General features: G+C 38.8%; 1 protein-coding gene across 1 annotated transcript in view; it reads left to right on the top strand.

The window, feature by feature from the left end:
- The first annotated feature begins 240 nt into the window (after window positions 1-240).
- LOC120558240 (contactin-4) overlaps window positions 241-15949 on the top strand; it is an 88441-nt gene continuing 72732 nt past the window's right edge. The window contains exon 1 of the mRNA XM_039799217.1: window positions 241-273. The gene's annotated coding sequence lies outside the window, so the exon portion shown is untranslated. The remainder of the gene's footprint in view (window positions 274-15949) is intronic.

The raw sequence follows: 15949 nt of genomic DNA, 5'->3' as shown, positions 1-15949 counted from the left end.
AATTCACAGTATATTAGGCTACATGCATGCATGTAGAATGCTGTTTACAGTGCTGTTTACATTATTGTGTGGAAAGTTCTTGCATGTCGAGCTGTTATCAACATGCTAACTTATGCTGCTAGCTAGACACTTTTTGTAACTACAGCAAACAGAAAGATAGCTGATAGGCGCATTTTAAGGGGCACCTTTTCTACAGACGCACTTCTTTTTACCACGATGAAAGAGAACACCGTTACCATGCCATTGGAGTCATGTTGTGGCCACCTGACCAATGTAAGTCCAGTGTTCATTCTCCTTTTATCTCATTAACTACTCATTCGTCTCTCGCGGTTGTTTGTTGTATGTTTTCAGTCAACCCAAACCCCAGCTAAAGTTAGCTAAAAGTGGCTAAAGCTGCGAATTGGTTAACTGTAATTGTGATTAGCTTTGGCAGGCAGTATCAGGAATCGTTTCACTGGACGCTGGTCATTTTCTACAGTATTAACATAAACAATATCAATTTATTTGATTTTGTATACAATTAAATGAACATGAATATGTGTGTTAGGTTTCATTTGTGTTTGTCTGTCCTAAATATGAAGCCAGTTAGCTAAGTTTAGCACAAAGACAAAAACGGGAAATGAGCTAGCTGGCCCTCTCCAAAGGCAAAAATAATCTGCCTACCAGCAGCATTATTTTTTTTAATATTTCCTGACTTGCTCTTTGTGGTATATAAAGAGATGAATGCAATTGTGTGTGTAGTGCTCACAGCTTGTAATACACTTCTTCACTTTGTAGAGTATAGTTAACTCTCAAAGAAATGTAGGTTAAAATAAAAGTAAAGTAGGCCTACAATTGTGTGTGTGATCTATGCAGTTGTTCTAAGTACTGGAATGCATTTGTATTTGTAATTTCAAATTATGGATGTTTGACCAAGCTTGGAAGTTAAAAGGACAAGAGTCCTGAGGTTGTTAAAGGTCCCATGGCATGAAAATGTCACTTTATGAGGGTTTTTAACATTAATATGAGTTCCCCTACCCTGCCTATGGTCCCCCAGTGGCTAGAAATGGTGATAGGTGTAAACCGAGCCCTGGGTATCCTGCTCTGCCTTTGAGAAAAAGTAAGCTTAGATGGGCCAATCTGGAATCTTCCCTTTACGTTGTCATAAGGGGAAAGGTTACCTCCCCTTTCTGTGCTTTGCCCATAGCAAGCTGGTCAAGGCCACACCCCCACCCTCCACTTTGCCCCGCCTCTCTCCTCCTCATTAGCATTTAAAGCTACAGAAACAGAAATGGCACGTCCTAAGGAAAGGTCATTGTGGGACTGGCTCGTAGTGGCTGTAATTCTGCACCAAGGCTGAATTTTGGGAAAGAGACTTCAGATACAGTATTAGGGGACCACTTAAGCCTATATAAAAGCATCCAAAAAGCAGCATGTCATGGGACCTTTAGTATAAGAATTGTCCTGATTGACAGAAGACTGTGTTATCAACCTACGGAGACAGTGAAAACAGCTTATACGCTGACATTCATGTTTGCTCAGCTATGCGTTTTAAGTTGTTTTGTATTCGCTATTTTAGGCTGAGGACAACATATCTGGTTTCAGGTGACTGCATTTTCAACTTTATTCTGGTGAAGCTCTTTTTAACCTAGTGTCAGAATTGACGGATTGTAATGTTTAAAGTTACCTGTCATAGCATGTTACTTTGCTTGTCTGTTAACGGCTTGTGCAGCCCATGAAAATCTAAGGTTTTTCCAGTTGTGGACTGAAATCTCTCGACAGTAGGCAAAGATTCACCACATCAGAATCTCCTGATGCAGAGCTTTTTGTGTGCTCACATTGACTGTAGGCCGTTCTGTTCACAAATTTCTCTGTCAAACCAGCTTGACCACATAAACTTACCCTCGCCTGAAACTAATTCTTCACTTCAAAAGTGGTGAGAAAATAACATTTTAATACTAACAGCAAGCAATGTTATTGCAGGTTTCTAAAGGCCAGTTCATATTTAAATATGTACATATTAAACTGCATGAGCCAGATGGGATGAGATGGGATAACATCAAATGAGAAAGTGGTGAACTGACTTAGCTTTCCCACAACGTCGCAACACTTCTGTGATCTGCTTGTCAGTTCAACACACTGAGATTAAAATGAATCTACCAAACCTGTAGCGAAGGCAAGCAATAAATTTGATCATCTCACAATGTTTGCAATGTGCCTCACCTTCATTGCAAATTACATGCTCACTGGAAAGACTAAAATAGGCTTACACATGGCATGCCTTAATGTCTCAAGTGTGGCAATCTTCTTTTAATCTCCCCCAAATCCCCATTCCTCTCAGCATTCCAGATCAATCGCTCTTGTATTGTTTCTAGATGTTGATGCTTTCTCTTCTGTGCAATCAAAGATAATATGACAAGTTCAATTTCAAGCAATTTTGGAAAAGTACATTCAAAAGCAATCAGCCGGAACATTTTTGATTGAATACGTTTTTCTTTTTGCGCACATTTTTGAAACAATGGTCATTGCTGTGGCATTTAAGTACTTCACCTTCCAGATATCATCCGTCATTCAAATACCAGGTCCACTGGACCATGATGTGAAGCTTTAGTTCTGGTTCAGTAGGCGCCTAAGTATGCTGCCTCACCAGAGAGTTGCACAATGAAATGCATTTATGCTTCTTTGGTCGAGGTGTGACTTTTTGTAGGTAATTTGGTGGGTCCATGGGTCCCGACCAAGCTAACAGAGACGATAGATGATAGCAGCATCCTAAATCTACTGGTAGGTGTAGGCTGATAAACACTGATAATGCCCATTCGATGGAGGGATAACATTCAAAATGGGTGCTCTGACCCTTTGTGTTGTGATCTGGGCTTAGAGAGGACCCAGACGTCGCCGCTCCTGAGCTCTGGGCAGAAACAGACGGTGACTGTTAGCTGGGATAGCAGAAGGAACCTTGAGCGGTAGCCTATCAGAGGCAGACTGGCTGTGGGAGCTGGATGGGATTTGAAGACCTGGCCCTCCATGAATCATATTTAAATCAGCATCCGACTGAATGCCTCTCCTAAGCTCCTCACTTCTCACTCGAGCTTATCTTAATATGGACAGATGAAGCCACAGTCTTGTTTTTTTTTCATTTCTCTTGTCATTGTAATCATGCTTCCATCGGTGATTATTGATGATGTCAAAATTCTTGATGACTTTAAGATGTGCAGTCGGGTTTGTTTACAAACAGTTTATCAAATTTAACCAGCAGCAATCAATTCTAGCTTTACGCAGATTTACAAAATGTATTTCTAATTGAACAGTTATAATAGTCATTTTGTTATGAATATGGTGGATCATTTGTTCTGACAAACAATCTTAATTTATACAAATTTTAATACAACTCTTACTACAAAGTAAATCTTTGTTGTCACATTATTCTCACATGCCATTCTGTTTCGACTAAAGTGAGTCCAACATTAGTTAAAAAATGACAAGCTGTTTTGATAGATCTATCTCAAACAAACAGCTGTTCAGAGAACTCCAACTTCTTCTGAGAGCTTACTCAGATATATGCGTGTTTACGAAGATAAGAATTTTATTATGCTCTCAAGGACTATTAATGTCGAACGGGAATTTGTCTCAGATGGTTTGTCTCTGTCTGCATCTCAATGACATTCAGCACAACAAAGAGCAAAGAAAAAAAAACGTTTTGTTCCCATAATATTCAAAACACTAACTGTAGACTATGATCAAGTGTGACATTCAGTACAAAACACATCCTGTATGGACAGGTAGCCATATCAAAGCAACTTAGTTTGCATACGTAACATACTGTGTAGAGCATGATGGGAGTAAAGTCCAAACTCTTTACCAGCTGTAATCCAGTGCTGATACATCTCTTTGTTGCTATTGCAGATAATTGTTTGCATTTGTTTCTAATGATGTACAAATGTATGTACAATATTACATGTCCTTTTTTACAGTATGCTGCATGAATAATGCAATATCAAAGGTCATGTAACACAGTACAACTTCTGAATTTCCTTATGCAAATTAGTTTTCGCTCCAAGTATAAATTCAATTTCTATTAAGTATCAAGTATAAATAGTTTCTTGCAGAAAATATTAATTGCTTTTATATTGCCATTTTCATGCAATATTTCATGCTGTAATTATTGACCAGAAAATATGGGCAAGAATACCGTTTTATTTTATTTGCAAGGTTTTTTCTTACTCTTACTGTAGTACTGAATATGTGTGTTTAAATATGCTGCATTAAAGGTGCACTATGAGTTCCTGCATGGTTTCAGCGCAATTTCATTTTTGTCTCAAATCGTAGGCATCTCTCCTTGATCCGCTAGCTGCCTGCCCCCTGAATACACTGAGAAAAAGCCCGGTCTCGGGAGACAACACAGGGGTTGTAAACATCAAACAAACACTAAGGGCACAGGCTGTGCACCAAAATACAACAAACCACTCCAGCCAATCACCAACAAGATGGTTGGGGGATGGGGTGGGTGTTAGTGACAATTAGTCAGTTAGTCATGACAGTTACGGAAACATGGGGGGAGGGTTGAGCTTGCTCAGTTTTGTTTGAAATTTACTTGGAACATCAACAGAAGTGACCATGCAGGAACTCCTAGTGCACCTTTAAGTTTAAAGTGTAAGATGTCTAGAATGCGCAGTTGTCATGTTAGAAATTAAAAGTAGGCACGGAGAGTGCATTGAGCAAAAAAAAAAAGAAAAAAGAAAAAGAAATATATATATATATATATATATATATATATATATATATATTAATTAACACATTTACACAAGTGCCCATTTACTGACAGCATTCCTCTTTTATCTTATTTGCAGCAACAGTGTAGCTTTTTGCTCTAGCCTAAATATTTTTTTCATATTCTTTACAGGCGATAGTAGGCGGCACGCCATTGGTCCATTTGGTGTGGTAGAAGAGTCAAATGGCGAGTCAAATGCCACCTTTCATGGGAACGCGGCCCGAGCCTGAGGAAAAAAGCCTGGGTTGACAAAGGATGTTGATAACCACCTTCGTGGTACCCCTTATCTGACTGGTGTTATAGGCTTTGTTGTTTCCAGATAAGTCAAAGAAAGTCTGGCTCTGTCAAACTTGCTTCATAGTACACCCCTCAGCCCACCTCCCATGTTAGCCACTCTAAATGGTAGCAAAAGGGAACAAAATATAAATTCCAAGAATCTAAAAACCTCCTAAGGTGTTCAGAAAACTGCATACAGCACACTTATTTTCTCAGGCTGCTCAGTGATGCTTCACAGCAAAGAGAAAGAAAAGATGTTAATGAGTCAGGCTTTGTCTGGACACTGCTGTTTTTAGTTTGGAATTTTTCTCTTGCAGTAAGTTTAGAATTACTGTTCCTGTGGGTGACAAACTGAATACGCCTGACTTCCAAATGTGATTAACAGGTTGAAACTGTGGATTCTCTCAGTGGATGTAGGACGCTCTTCTCTGTTGTAGCTGTGATTTAGGATGATATCATAGCTGAGTTTTTTGTAAAAGTCTTGCTGAGTGCTTTAGTTCTGAGCGAAGAAACATTCAGATCCGTTTAAGTCCAATATTCACACAATTTTAGCTTTGTTTTTAGGGTAATATCTGGCTCTTTAGTTACTAAATGCTCCAGTTAGTCTTTAAATATGTCTGTCTGTTTGCTGCTGAGCAGATAGTGTACAGTGGGTTTTTGAGAGCTTTTTTTTAATCTCAAAACAACTGCCTGCTGCGGCCGAAATTAATGCTATGAGACCGTTGCGAGTGAATCAAAACAGTAAAGTTGTAGGCCAAACAGCTAAACAATGAGCTGAAATTCGCTATAAAGCTCTGTAAAGCTTCTGCTGATAATTCTCTCTAGGTCTGATTATTGCTGCTTTAAGATTAAGTACAACAATGTAAAAATACTCCTTTATATATGAAGCCCTACATTCAAAATGTAACTGAAGTAAAAGTTAGGGATAAGTACCTAGGTGATACTGGTCGGGTTCCGCCATCCTTTCCGACATACCCCCACTCTGACATTGACGTCTAATTGTCGGAGTGGCGGCACTTCCATTGTTTTCAAACGTCCCACCACTCCGTCAATTTTTGTTTCCATTAGGGTTAGGGTTAGGGGTTAGGGTTAGGGTTAGGGAATAGCAGCATGTCGAAATAGCAGCATGTCTGAATAGAAGCATGTCGGAGTGGCGGCATGTCGGACTGGCAGCATGTAGCCATACTGGTCTTTCATTCATTTAATGTTTGGCATTTTCTGTTTGCCTACTGATGAATTAACATTTGCCCTACATATAGGTGTCCACTAATAATAATGATGCTTTCATTAAGGATGTGCGACAATGTTGTGGTCGTGTTAACACTGTGTGTAAATTGTGTAACGAACATTACTAACGCTAACGCTACATGTAGAGTATAACAGTTGTGTGTAATGGGGTAACACTAGCGATTACTGTATGTTGTATAAGTGTTTTGAATTTTGTGAGGAAAGAGGCTGCTGCTCCAACAGCATTGCAGCCGGCTTGAGATGGTCCAATGAGCGAGACCGCTACATTCACCGGTTTAGATGCCTTAAGTGGAATATATGCTTCTGCGTTAAATCCACGCCGTGGGTATGTAGCATAGACACCACGTGCTACAAACCCAGCATACACACATGCCAGCTCTGCTATTCTGTGTGAGTGATATACTAGAATGACGCTGACACCAGCTCACAAGTATAAAGATCAAGCCAGGGCGAAAGCTCTGCGTAGAGCCCCCACAGAAGCATAAATCCCTTTACAGTAGCCTAATTCTCTGTCCTTGTCACTGAATAATACAAAGTCACTTTGCTTAAAAAGATGATTTTGATAAAAAATTAATTAAGGCACATTGTTGCATCTACAGTTATATCACATAGGTATCTAACTACATTGATCTTAATCTCATGAAATCTTAATCTTCAAAGTAACTATTTGGCTAACCGAAGATAAGAGATAAATCTACTGTAGGTTAGCCTAATGGTTACTTTGAAGATTTGAAGAATGTTTTTTTAAACTTAATTACATTTTTAAAAAAAAGTTTGAATATTGATCTTGCTACTTAAGTTTTTAAATGTAATTAAGCAACAACAACAAAAATAGCACTATTGAAAGCAAAGTACAAGTACTTCAGTAAATTTTCAAAGTGCTGTTGCAGGGATTGTCGAGGACTGAGGAGTGGTCTTATCTATAGGTTTTTCAGCTGGGTGATAAAAAAGTGACCTACTGCCTCACAACTGTCAGAGCACACTGGCTGACACTCCTAAGGGACTGTTGAGCTGCTAACTCTGATTCCTGTAACAATCAAAGAAATTATGGATGCGTTTGTACTTAAATCCAGACCTGAGGAAAACTCAAGTGGTAAATAATGAAGCTGAGTTTGCAGCCAGACACAGAAAGCAGACCAGCAATGTAACTTCAGGACGTCCACTAGGCATTGGCTTTAACACTGCAGGGTGGATAACCTTTTGAAAAGGCTACAGGGTACATAACCTTTTGAAACATTTAAACATTCATGTGGTGGCCATTAGCCTAACTGTGATGCATGTTAAATTCTCTTGAGCGGTGAGAGGTTTTCTGATACTTTTTGCAGCCACTGGACAAGCTTTAATAATTAATTTCCATAATAGCCCTAGAAATCCCAGAATACATATTCAGATTCTACAAAAGAAACCTCAGAGGATAAATTTAATTGACTTCTTAATTTTCCAACCTAACATAATGAATTTGACTTTGATTTGACACAGTACACAGAATAGCCTAAGCCTAGTCAACACCAAATTTGACAGACTTGTTTTGAATTGTATTGGTATTAGTTAGTTTTAAATGATCTTAGGTTCTCGTATTTTGTCAGCTGTCATTCACAAGGGGCCAGCCCTTTGGTTAGCAAATTACTGAACTGACCTCTGTGAGTTGTCATCTTACCTGTCATCAGACTGTCTGAGGACTTAAAGGTGTCAAGGGTTACGAGATCTCCAGTTTAAACAAGCTGGCTCCCGCCAAAGGTCACAGACACCTCGGTGCTACCAAATCCAATTACAGGACTGGACTAGCAATGGAATTTAAAACAACCTGCACCTGCTCTCAAACGATATTGCTTGGAAAGAATAATTGCCATGGAAGGTTGTATGTTCACTGATTTGCTTAGAAGAGGAAGTTATTTGTTGCATATTTATCATTCATTATATATCATCAATATCATTGTCTACATGTGGCTTGTTTATTTCAGCTTCCACGTGATTATCAGTCTTTTTCTTAGGTATTGCTTTAAAAGACTCAGAATGTTATCTTGGGCTACATTGGCAACATGTAATTGACATCACATTGTAAAAAACTGTGAGTGAAGCTGTAACAGACTGGCACACCCGTTGCATGATGGGATAGGCTCCAGAAACAGTACACCATAAACAACAATGGCCTAATTAATTGTTGTCTTCATGAATCAGCTCTGCTGCCTTCTTACCTGAGCGCCAAAGAGCTTGACACATACAGAAAGGTAACATGCATGTACTGTATGTTATTCCTGTACTGTCCCTGCTCAGGTGTCTACATGTCTATAAATTCTATCATTTATCCATATCCAACCTAGATGTATGAACGTGATCATTTACAACATAAACTGTGGGCAAGTTTAAAGTCACTGTGAAACTGTAGAGTTTCTTTAGTTTCAGTAATGTAAAGTGCATTGCTGCATCAAACTGAATATGAAGGTAAAGTTAGAGGGACTCGACTCAAATCCTTTAGATGTGATTGAATCCCTCAGTGTTTCCCATACATTGATTTATTTGTGGCGGCCCCCGCAATATCAACGTTGATCGCCGCATATGGATTTTCTAATTTTTTATTATTTAAAATGGGTCAAAACTTATATTATTGTAGAGCTGCGCACAGCAGATTGATTTGTTTAGCCTGTCCTTGTCCATCTCTCTCTGTGTTTGTGGACCCATCTGTGATTAGTCCCGTGGCCGCCTCCTCTCCGTGCACGACTGCTTGATCGCAGTGAGCCTCTAGATTTCCTGTATAACTACTGCAAAAGCAAAGTGCAAGTAAGTCTGCTTCTCTCTGCTGTTGTTTTTCACGTAGAGCGTAACGTAGCTAGCGTTTGCTAACGTTAAAACGTAACTCTCGCCAAAATGCAACCTAGGGTCTTTTTGTGAATGTACCCAAGTCACACTTTTGTTTAAAAGCATAATTAGGACGGAAACGCCACTTTTAAGATTTACCGTATTCTCGTTTTCGGTCAAATGGCCTTTTAAATGGGAGTAATAGGGGCACTACTATGATAGCATCAAAATCACTATTTTTAAACCACTAAGAAGGCACGACACAACATGAAACTTTGCTCCAAGTATCACCAGGGGCTCTAGAACATTGTTTGTGTACACAGAGTTTACTAAAAAGACTCACCGTAGCTGTTGGTTTTTCCGGTCGCCGTCCATCTAGCCAGTCAAAAATAGTCGATCTCCGAATGAAATGTAACACGAAGGAGAGTAAAGCTGGAAAGTTCCATATAAATGCACGGATAATTTGTTGTTTTGTCGTTAGTGAAAAACAATATTGACCTTGTAGTTGAAAAAGGAGCCTCATATAAGAATCACATTTCCTCCTATGGAGTCCGTTCATTCGCATTCGGAGATCGTTTCTTTTTGACTGACAAGATGGCGGATAGCGTAAACAACAACTGCTAAAGTCTTTTTAGTAAACTCTGTGTACACAAACAATGTTCCCAATGCTTGAGTTCATGCGTAGAGCCCCTGGTGATACTTGGAGCAAAGTCTCATGTTGTGTCGAGCCTTCTTAGTGTTTTAAAAATAGCTATCTAGCGATCATAGTAGTGCCCCTAGCTCCCATTCAAAAGGCCATTTGACCAAAAACAAGAATACGGTATATCTTAAAAGTGGTGCTGCTGTCCTAATTATGCTTTTAAACGAATGTTTGACTCGGGTACATTCAGAAAAAGACCCTAGGTTGCATTTTGGCGAGCGTTACCTTTTAAGTTAACAAAAAAAAACAACGGCAGAGAGGAACAGACTTAACGTAACGTTGCTGTCTAGGAGTTCCAGGTGAACTCATGGAAGACATTACTGTATTCTAGCTGTGTGGTCATGCAGGCTTCAGAGCAGCGGGCTGTGGATCCAAAAGACTGAGGTTTTCTCCAGATTACATCAGTAATCAGTAAATCAGGCTGTCCTTGCCCCACTCAAAAACCTCAACAGCGACAGAAATTACATAAAAACAATTAAATAAATAATATTTTACGACATTTACCTCAGCAATCAGTTCGAATGCATTTATGTGCTTGCAGGACCAAAAATTGATTTTTTTTCTGCCAGTATGGTGGCAGCAGACATCAATCGAGAATGCATGGCTGGATTATACAAAGGTACAATATCATTCCATTTGAGTCCGCTAACAATATTGGCTGTAATACTCAGTGTTTGTCATTGCATCATATGAGTCTGCTTAAAAACAGTGGTTGTGTTGTTGATGGATGTCATAGCTTTAATTTATTCACATTAAATGACCAGCATTTTTTTTCATTGGCAGAGTATTATTCTACATTACCGGCAGACTGCACAGAAGGAGAGCTTTTAGCATTGAGGTGTTCGGAGTAATACTGTAGCGAGGCAGTGGTGTGAATCAACCTTGTTTCATTTTTTCCTTGATGGCGTGCGACATGTGTCTGATTGACGTTTCTTTTTTTCTTTTTTTACAAGGAAATGCTTTGGTTCTTGTTCTGCATTGCGGCGGTTCCATTCTAGTAACTCCTGCCTCCAAACTAATTGGGCTTACTGTGAAACCTTAAATAGTTCAGCAGTCTCCGACAGGCAAGAGAAAACAGTGATTGATACAGCTGCATGGGCTTTGTGTGTGTAAGGTTTAGCACCATAGACTGTCACAGGTACAGAAAAAAATAAAATAAACTCTTTTGCTGTTCTGTTTTTTACAACTCGGAAATCCAATGACAAGCTGCTGCCATGTATTTTCTCATAGTTACACTGGTTCAAATGAGAATTTAATTCATTATTTAAAAAAAATAAATGATGTTCCTTGATCAACATCGTCAAGGCCATTGACTGAATTGTGCTGTTAACCAAAAAAGCATAATATGCCAGCCATTTCCACTCAAAACGATATATTGGAATGAGTATATACAGTACAGTACTTTGCACTTGTTTCATGTCATATATGTTTGATCTCTTACCTCTCTGCTGCACTTGGGTTAATGCAACAGACCCCATTCAGCCTGTTCCCTCTGTCTAAGCACCAAAGACCTTCATATTGTGGATCATATCTTGTTTTCTCCACTGGGCAATTGATCTTAGGCTGTGAAAAGGAAACCTGCCAGCTTTACATAATTGGATTGCAAAAGATTGCTTCTCTCTTGAGGCTCACATCAATCTCTGCTCCCATTAGAAGGAATGAAGTAAATCTTATTGTCATTTCAATTGTCTTTTATTAAAGGTATGTATCAGAGGTCTGCATCCTATATACCATGCTCCCTGGTATTACAGTCTCTTTCTAAAAGGAGCAACCAAATTCAACAGAATATCAGGATATGTTCTCTGATCACTGTTAGTGTTTGCTTAACATTTTACTTTCCAATTGCAGTGACATCCTTAAACGCAGTACAAAGCCTAGTTTGCATGTGTACTTAGTGTAGTTCCATTAGTATTGTCTTTTGGAAAAAAGTGCTTTAACTGCAGTAATAAATTGAGAACATATTGACTGGTAGAGACTGTGTGCACTTTTGTGGCTGTTCAGATTACACAGAAAAACAAGGTCTTTGGTTCTCTAAGTCTTTTTCCCCTTTGCAATACCGTAATTTCACTCTACTTTCCGTCAGAGTAGACTGTTGTGTGTGTGAGCTGTGATTCCCCGTTTCTGTGCGACTTATAAGGCCCTGCTCAATCCATTACGGTTTGTCACCGGCTGCAAACGACATGTTCAGTGGACAAAAGCTTTGCATACTAATTTCAGCCTCACTACATTTTCCAAGCAGCAGCGGCAGCCAGGTGTGGTCATGTCCTGAAGAGTGTTTTACCAAACTATCCCCTAGTCACTCCTCTACTTACTGCTGCTTCCCATTATCAAATGCTAAATGTTTGTCCTCACACAGAGCTGAAAGCACAGCATTTAATTGGCTGCTGTGATCGACCAGGGCAGCTTGTATTAGCTAAAGTGCATGAGCGCGGGGTGGCAGAGCGCTTGTGATCTGCTCCTGTCAGGATCAAACCAAAGAGCCAGAGAGGTATTTCTTCTGTGAAAATTAGATCCATGTATTAACTTCAAACCCTATTGAGATAAAAGGAATGTATTACATAGTTATTTAGGTATTGTGTCCTCTACAATGTCTTCACCAAAATAATTGCTGAGATCTCTGAACATGGTGACATGGCAGCCCAGTATCCCTACAAATTATGTAAATATTGGTAAAATCCACACCTTACAATTTAAGTGAAATGCCAACTTTCAGAGGATATGAAGGAAGTAGTGTCCTTTATTTGGCGCGGCAAAAGTAAGGATGTGGAAGTCAGGTCGGTGAATGGGCGTGTAGCACGTACAAGACCAGAGTTTGCGTCCTGTCACAGACATGCAACGTGTTTTACTTGCCTAACCTTAACTGTAACCTTAACCAGAACTTAGTTATCATAAAATAGATCTTAAACTGTAGTTGCCATGTGCATATATAAGATTTTTTAAATGTTGGCATTGGACATAAAGAAAAATATCACTGAACATAATCCAGGGTGTTGCAGTATTGTCCAATGTCAATGTTCTTGTCTGATAATGAAGTCTGCCAGGGAAACACATACGGTCTGACAATCAGAGAGGTTGTAAACAAGGCAACAGTTCACCCTGATTATCCAAACCGCTCTGGGACCACGTGGAGTGCTTGGTAGCTAACGGTAGCTACCCAGCTGTCTGCAGATATCAGGCTGATGTCTTGTCAAGACACACACATAGCAGAAGATGAATATGCTAGATGTGCAAACTTCTCTGCAGTACCTGTGCTGATACTAATTATTATTAAATGTTATCATCATGGTTACTGATGCATTCCTTTTGACATCATTTTACAAGATGTCCATGTAATACTTTACTTTGTGAAATACAGTAATAGGGGAACCATGATCTAGTAAATATTGTAATTGCTGTCAAAAACAGCCCAGTGTGTGAAATATCTATAATTTTGAATAACAGATGACAGCAAGGGGGTTGAGGCTGTGTACACACTAAACATGTTGCAAGCTACAACACTGAAGTATTTGCTTGGCCAGATGAGAACCGTGCCGTTTGACTTTACATGGCACTACATCTCAAACATCATCCTCCAGGTGATCTGCTGTGAGCTTCATCAGGAATAAAGACATAATCAGGCCAACTGCAGCAAATGACCAAAAACAAGTCTTCTGGCTGCAGGGAGGTGTTTAGTTTTTCTTTACATACACAGTTAAAACTTTAAATTGCAATAACATTTATTTTGGACTCCCCATTCCTAACATCTCTGTCCAATAAACAAGTTCTTTCTCAGGCCATTTGGCTTTTTTTTACAATCCCTGGTTCTGTTGTGACGGGGCAGTTGGCAAATAAACCAAATACAATGCTGGAACAAAGATCACTTACACCATTGTGTAAGTAGGATCACACCCAACAAAACACTTACGGCACATGGCACTGGCTCATGACTCTTAGCAGAGAGAAGTAATGCTTTAAGAGGAAACTGGCTTATATTCAAATTCACTGAACTTATCTACCCAAAATAGATTGAACTGACTTTGCTTTGGTTCAGGTTAGGCTTATTCAAGGCTGTCTGTCTGCTTGCAAGTTGCATTTGTGTTCCCACAGCTGGAGGTCCTGCTGCGTTGTTGGAAACCATGTATGAGATCAAGCTGTGGTTTGTGAGCTCAGCAGCCCTCTGCCTCGCAGAACATTTGTCTCGTAAATAACAGTCTTTGTGGTATTTTAAATAGGTTTCTAGTGCACTTTGAATTACCTTTTTGGGATGTTTTTTTCAAGAGGTTTTTGGGTAGATTTTGTGATACTTTGTGCACACTTTGATCTACTTTTGGTTGCTGGGAATTTTGTAAATTACCTGGTAAATATTCACTTTATTAATTAAAGTGGAGCTTATTTATTAGTTAGGCATGACACTGAAGGTCCCTCGAAGAGCGGACCTTTTTCTGCCAAATCTAACCATTCACTATAAATGGTCAGGTGTCTAGTAGTTTGTCTGAATTATATATTCCAAAAGGTCTTAATGTCCTTCTTTGTCTCTAAATTTAGTCAACTTTGATAATTGAGACCAGGCTTTGTGTCCAAGTTCAGACAATTTACAATGATTATAGCCCAAATTAAAATGTTGAAAATGTAATGTTCATGTAGGCTTATGTGGTGAAAATTGTATGTTATATGTGGTGAAAATTACACGTTTTGTATGGGCTCTTTTGTTATTACCCGCCATAACTTAAAACATTGTACTTTTTAATGTATTAACATTTTTAAAGGCCACATTCAATTTTGGGACTCCTCAGGAGGCAGCAACCAAAATTGCAGTTTTGGGGATTTGGCACCAAGACAAGACAAGAAATATGTTTGTTTTGTGCACTGGTCTTTTATTAAATGTAATCATGACAAGAATTGTTCCTTAAAATTGGTCTAATTTAAATAGTTATAGCTGCCTAACCATACCATTACCTCAACCATATCGTAGTTGCCATGCTTGGATATTGTAGGAATAATTCATTTTTGCAATTAGTGTATTATCATAAATATTCAAATTTATTTTGCTTTGCTCTTGATCATTTAAAAAAAACCTAATAACAATAATAACATCCACTGTGATTCAGTTGTTCAATTGTTGTGAAACAATAACACAAAAAAGAGCATTGAGTAGTTTGCGTTACAATACGTCGGTGCATTAATGTGCAATAAGACATTTTGCAGCACATATTTGGGTCCTCGTGGGATCTATAGGCATTAGGCACTTGTTTTGTTGTGAACTAATAGTACCAGCTACTAAGTTATGCATCACAAGTTGCTAGATAGAAAATAATCAAGAATCATGATTGCAGCCCACTGCCACTGTAGATTATTCTATATGTATTATAATAAGTGGGTTTTATCAAGATTTTATCAGAAATAAGTTTCAACCAACGTTATAGATACAGTTCTGCCAACAGACCTAATACATCCATTACACAAATTGAAAACATGACTCACAGTTTCTATAGCCTGAAAAAAAAACTGAACAGTATATTTTATCTGACTGAAAAAAAATAGACACATTATTTAACTGTTATTAATAGTTAGTCAAGGCATTAACAAATGGTAAATAGATGCCTTAGTTAACTATTATTGACAGTTAGTCAAGGCTTAATATTGCATTTACTAATGATATAATAGACACCTTAATTAACTAGTAGTAGTTAGTCAAGGCTTATTACTGCATTAACTAATGGTATAATAGACACCTTAGTTAACTGTGATTAACAGTTAGTTAAGGCATTAACTAATGGTAAATAATGCATCAATTAATACCTTAGTTAACATGAGCGTTGTTAATACATGTTAATTAAACAATTTATTCAACTGTTAATAACGGTTAGTTAATGCTAATTAATGCATTAACTAATGTTAATTAATGTACCCTTGTTGTAAAGTGTTACCAATGTGTTTTTTTGTAACCAAATGGGTTTTCCTTGCTTCCATTGACTCTTTACTCTGTCACAGAGAGGGACTTGGCCTGCTGATGTGCAGCTGGCTCATCCCGTGTTTCTTTGAAGCCACTTGATGCCTTGGAGAGGCACACAGTTCGGCCTGTGTGACCTGACATCACCCTGCATGTCGCCTGGCTGTAAAAACAGACACAGGCCTGAAACTAACACATTTCACTTTGTCTGCCAGAAGAGGCTGAACCCCCACCCCCTACCCACCCACTTAGC

The sequence above is a fragment of the Perca fluviatilis genome, chromosome 4, assembly GCF_010015445.1.
Source record: "Perca fluviatilis chromosome 4, GENO_Pfluv_1.0, whole genome shotgun sequence".
NCBI lineage: Eukaryota > Metazoa > Chordata > Actinopteri > Perciformes > Percidae > Perca > Perca fluviatilis.
Note: the sequence above shows the minus strand (reverse complement) of the source record. Positions and strands in the feature narration are given on the sequence as shown.